Genomic DNA, 5,917 nt, shown 5'->3' on the forward strand with positions numbered 1-5,917 from the left:
GGACACCGAAGTGGAGGGGGAGGGGTGGTGGCACAGCGGGGGGGGGGGGGCGGCGGGTTGGCAGGGACTCCTAGGTAGATCTGAAATGCATGCAAGAGCTTGAAGACCTCATGTCCAACCTTCTCGCTTCTGGGAGGTGTGGAATGGAGGCAGGAACTCAAGTCTGAGAATGAGCAGAGTTCTTAAGTGGGCTGGGTCAAGTGGGAGCCAGAAGGGGCAAAGTGAAGGGGGAGGGGAGGCCTCCGTGTCTTCTGAAGAAAGAAAATCTTCCCTCCATCGCCTCCCTGTTGGAGAGCCCTGTCTGCACTCTCAAGCCCATGACTTTTATTTGCTTTTATTTGGGGTTTCATTAGCATTCTTTTCATCAATACCAGTAAACCAGAAGCCACAAGACTCTTTTCTTGGTGGCCTGCTCAAAAGAACATATTGAGAACTCCTAAGCAGGGCTGTCACCAGAGGCTGTGTGCCAGCTGGTGATGGGGAACCTTGGGTGGGCCCAGTCCAGACTTCCTGGGCCAGCCTTTTCTAAGGATTTGCCTCCTCCATGGCGCTTTGAGGGGTCCACCCCGGAGATGCAGTTTCTGGACTGTTCCAGGGAAGGGCTCGGGGCTGAGGCTCCTGAAAGAGGCGGTTGTTCAGTGGCCTGAATGAGGCTCCAAGAAGGCCCCTCTCGGCAGGGTTCACACTGACCCGCCAGGGTCCTCACATCTCCCCAGAGTCCTCTATGCTGGGAATAGCCAGCCCAATAAAACTGAAAACAACAAAATGTTCCTGGGTTCTTTATACATGAAACTCCAGCCCCCTGTTTGTTCTATAGGGCCCTTGACTTTCTCCAAGGAACACAAAGGACTGGAAGAAGGGGTCTCTCCCTCAGTGGGGCTCCAGGGGGGCGGAAATTAGTTTCCCGAAATTCATGGAGTTGGCGCTTGGATCCTGGGCAGCTTCCTGATCTAGTAATTCCCAGATTGTGAAAAAGTCCTAACTCTCTTTTTGTATTCGAAGCCCTGTGGATTCTATTTGGTGGAAGTTTTGTAAATCATTAAGTGAAACATTTCACTTTTGGTTTCTCTGTTTCACTTTCTGTCTGTCTTTGCCCAGGGCTGTGACAAAAGACTAAGGAAGAGTTCAACTATTTTCCTTTTTCCGTGGAAATGAGGAATTGTGGAAATGAGGCCCATCCCCCACTCCTAGTGTTTCCTTCGTTCAAATTCACCAACACACACCTGCCCAACCAGGCCTTGTTCTCTAGGTCTCCCCAGAGAAAAGGCTTATCTGCTTCCCCTGGCGGTGATCTGCTCCGTCCCGTAATGGCCTGGTCTGCAGAAGATTCTACGTACAAGGCCCCTAAAAACAACTTAAAAAAAGAGAGAAAAAAAGCAGACTTTTGTCCAAATATGGCAGAAGAGTCAGGCCGGCGGTGGGGGGGGTACCCAAAACACATAGGTTTGTTCCTGGAAGAGTGGTTCATTCTTCCTGCTGAGAAAGTCTGTGTAGAAACAGCTTTTCTGTCAGGAGGAACAGATTTGGCCAACAGTGAGTTTTGTCAAATCAAGGTAAAGAACAGGGGAGGTCTGGTCCTCTGCAGTCTGGGGTGTCTAGCACCGGTCACAAGGGCATCCTCTGTACCCCGCGAATCCTCTCGAAGGGGAACGGCAGTGCACGCGGCCATGGTGCTTGGGTTCCAGCAACAGTTGCTGCGCTCCAGGGACCTCTGAAGGTATCCAGCGGCTGGGACAGGCCCAGCTTGGAGGTGACGCAGAGTGTCAGGGCTGTTCAGGATCTCTGCTTTCTGATCTCAGTGACAAGAGCCCAAGGCCCACGGATGGTGAGTGCCCGGCCTGGAGTCACTCAGGCCGAATAAGAAGCTGGGCCTTTGGAATCTTAACACGGCCCTCTCCACGCTCACATCTTGAAGTTGCAAGGTCAGGGTCGGGCCGGTGGCCACGCAGTGGGAGAGGATTTCCAGAACCTTCTTTCCAAGTGCAGGCTGGGGTGAACTCCGCCTGTGAGCTCTGCAACCCCGGGGCCCCAGCCTGCAGGTTGAGCAGGGTGCTGTGGGTACAGAACCCGGTAGTGCTTTGCGGAGCCGAGCCCCAGAAACCTCTGAGCGCTTGTGGTAGACACTCCTCCCACTGCTGGGCTTCCCAGCACCCCCATCCTGCGGGGGCCCCCAAGCCAGGAGCTGCAGCTGAGCCCAGAGCGCTATGTTAACTCTAACCCCCACCCCCCCGCAGGAAGGAAGAGGCTGAGGTTAGTGGGAGCCATGGAGGAGGTGAGGGGGCCATCGGCCACTTAGGAAGCTACCAGGACTGGTGGGAAAGATTGGGAGGTTCGGTCTCAGCAGTCGGAGGGGACACCTGAGGGGCTCAGATGTTGCTGCCTGAGGGGCCACAGCTGTAGCCCCACCCGTGTGAGTACAGGCCACTGCCCCACCTCAAGTCCCCTCCAGGCACGCTTCTCTGCTCCAGCCGAGACTCTCCCTCACCATAGCCTTGAGGCCCTGTTCCCCCATGGCATGGGGTGGAGGCTACCCTGCGCCCCACAGGCTGGGGGCTGGACAGCAATTCTGTGCCCAACACGGTGTTACACATGTCTACCCAGGCACAAGCCAGCTTCTCTGGGCTCTAGACCTGCCTCCCACCACCCACACCTCTGTGGGGGCCAGACACTGTGCCCAAAGCCACCCTCCGGGCCCGTCTGCTGACCTACAGCTCCCTCCTCCTTCCTCCGCTCGGTCTCCCTGAAGTTGGGGTGGTCCGTGCAGCTGCCCCAGGTGACCTACTCTGCCAAGACTCAGTCTCTCAATTCCCTTTTGGCCCAGCTGGAACATTCCTCTGACCTGTGTCTTCTTCATCCTGCCCTAAGTACGGGCAACGAAAACAAGCCATCTGAAAAGGGACTGGGATCTGGGGAGATGAGAGGACCCAGGCCTGCAGAGACACAGGCTGGGACTCATCCAAGGGCAGGGGCGCAGCAGGACCCTTCCCAGAACTGGCGTCGAACCCCTGTTTGCTATTCGGCTAGCCTGGCCTCCGACCCCTTGGGTTCCAAGACCTCGCCCTGAGACCCCCCATCGCTGTCTGCTAGTCATGATAGGCAGAATTCTGAGCTGTACCCAATGTTTCCCACTCTGGTGTACACACCGGCTATAGAGCCTGTGGTTGTGACTGTGATGGCTTTCCTCTGTGATAGGTCACGTTCAGTGGCACAGTTGACCTTATTCATTTATGGATTTATTTTAAAGATTTTATTTATTTATTTGAGAGAGAAAGAGAGAGCTTGTATGCACAAGAAGGGAGGAGGGACAGAAGGAGAGGGAAAGGTAGACTGGAGCTGGACGCGGGGCACGATCCCATGATCCAGCGATCGTGACCTGAGCCAAAGGCAGACCCTCAACCAACTGAGCCACCTAGGTGTCCCTGCAGTTGACTTTAGATAGGAGAGTCTCCCAGTGGCCTGACCTAATCACAGGAGCTCTTGAAAAGCACAGATATTCTGCCGCTGGTGGCAGAGGAAGGGAGTCAGAAATGCAAAGCACAAGAAGGAGTCAAGGGGCCAGTGTTGGCTTAAAGATGGAGCGTGGCCATGTGGAAGGAATGTATTGGCCTCTAGGAGCCGAGGCTGACAAGTGGCAAGGAAGCCCAGTCCCTGCTAAGGGATAACAAGAACAGGCACGGAGGGAGACTCCTTCCGCCCCCGAGCCTCCCGCTGAGAACTCAGCCAGGGTAGCCCCGGCATCAGCATCTGAGACTTGGGACTTCTGACCTGCAGAACCAGGAGCTAAAAAACATTTTTTTAAAACACTCTATTTAAAAAAAAAATTCTTTTTAAGATTATTTATTTATTTATTTGTCAGAGAGAGAGAGCGAGCGAGAGCAAGCACAGGCAGACAGAGTGGCAGGCAGAGTCAGAGGGAGAAGCAGGCTCCCTGAGGAGCAAGGAGCCCGTTGTGGGACTCGATCCCATGACGCTGGGATGATGACCTGAGCCGAAGGCAGCTGCTTAACCAACTGAGCCACCCAGGCGTCCCACTCAATTTTTAAAATTTTTTTAAAGATTTTATTCAGGGGCACCTGGGTGGCTCAGTGGGTTAAAGCCTCTGCCTTCAGCTCAGGTCACGATCTCCGGGTCCTGGGATCGAGCCCCGCATCGGGCTCTCTGCTCATCGGGGAGCCTGCTTCCTCCTCTCTCTCTCTCTGCCTGCCTCTCTGCCTACCTGTGATCTCTGTCTGTCAAATAAATAAATAAAAATATTTAAAAAAAAAAAAGAAGATTCTATTCATTAGTTGACAGAGAGAGACACAGCAAGAGAGAAAACAGAGGTGGGGGAGAGGGAGAGGGAGAGGGAGGAGCAGGCTCCCCACGCAGGCCAATGCAGGGCTCGATCCCAGGACCCTGGGATCATGGCCTGAGCCCAAGGCAGGCACTTAAGCCACTGAGCCGTGGTGGGTGTGTCTTTTGGTCAATGAACTATTTCTTCAATTGGCAACACCTGGCGGCCAATCGTGACAAAAAGAAAAGGAAAGACACTCACAGTGATCGTGGAGTCAGTAACTGATAAAGCAGATTGCCACACTGAACAGGGTGCTGCCTGGCTTGATACGCGCACGCATACACACACACACACACACACACACACACACACACACACACACGGCTCCGAACAGAGATTTCCCTCCCCAGGAAACATCTGGAGACATTCTTGGAGGTCACAGCTTGGGGATCATTGCTGGCATCTGGCAGGCTGGAGTCAAGAATGTTGCTTACTGGGGCGCCTGGGTGGCTCAGTGGATTAAGCCTCTGCCTTCAGCTCAGGTCATGATCTCAGGGTCCTGGGATCGAGCCCCACATCAGGCTCGCTGCTCAGCAGGGAGCCTGCTTCCTCCTCTCTCTCTGCCTGCCTCTCTGCCTACTTGTGATCTCTCTCTCTCTCTCTCTCTCTTTCTCTGTCAAATAGATAAATAAATAAAGAAAGAAACAAATTTTTAAAAAAATGTTGCTTACCATCCTACCACACACAGGACGGCCCCCAACAGAGAATTACCCAGCCCCAAATGTCCATAGAAGGCTGAGAACCCCCCCCAACTTGCACCCAGCCATTGTTAAGAAGCAGTGTAGCCTAAGGGCCAAGTGGAAGGTCAGGTTCCAGTTCTACCCACTGTGTGATCTTCAGCAAGACTTGAGGTCTCTGAGACCAGATGTCAGGAAAGCACCTACCTCTGGGGTAAAGGAGTTACTGTGAGCGTGCACAGAAAAACAAAGTCAGCTAACTTGAGCGATCACAGGAAATGTCTACACCGCTACGCTTGCATCATAGGAGCTGGGGCAATTTTTGTTGACTTTTCTATATTGCCCAAACTTGATATAATGGACACATTTGATTTTCTTAATTGAGGGGAGAGGGAAAGCTGAGGGACAAAACAACTGGCCTGTACTTAAAAAAAATTTTTTTTTAAAAAGATTTTATTTATTTGACACAGAGAGATCACAAGTAATCAGAGAGGCACAGAGAGAGAGAGAGAGAGAAGCAGGCCCCCTGCTGAGCAGAGAGCCCGAGGCGGGGCTCCATCCCAGGACCCCAGGATCATGACCTGAGCTGAAGACAGAGGCTTAAGCCACTGAGCCAACCAGGCGCCCTGGCCTGTACTTAAAAAAAAAAAAAAAAAAAGTGAGATCTTGAAAAACAAATCAAGGCTAAGGACAATTGCAGACTAAAGAAGGCTGAAGGGAGCTGGTAGCCACATGTGAGGTGTGATCTCTGTTTATTGGGACAGCTGGTGACATTGGAAAGGGGATGGCAGGGGCGCCTGGTGGCCCAGGGGGTTAAGTGTCTGATTTCAGCGCAGGTCGTGATCGCAGGGTGGTGGGATAGAGCCCACGCCCAGGCTCTAGCTGGGCAGAGTCTGCTTGGGATTCT

Source organism: Mustela lutreola, chromosome 1, assembly GCF_030435805.1.
Source record: "Mustela lutreola isolate mMusLut2 chromosome 1, mMusLut2.pri, whole genome shotgun sequence".
NCBI classification, from domain to species: Eukaryota; Metazoa; Chordata; class Mammalia; order Carnivora; family Mustelidae; genus Mustela; species Mustela lutreola.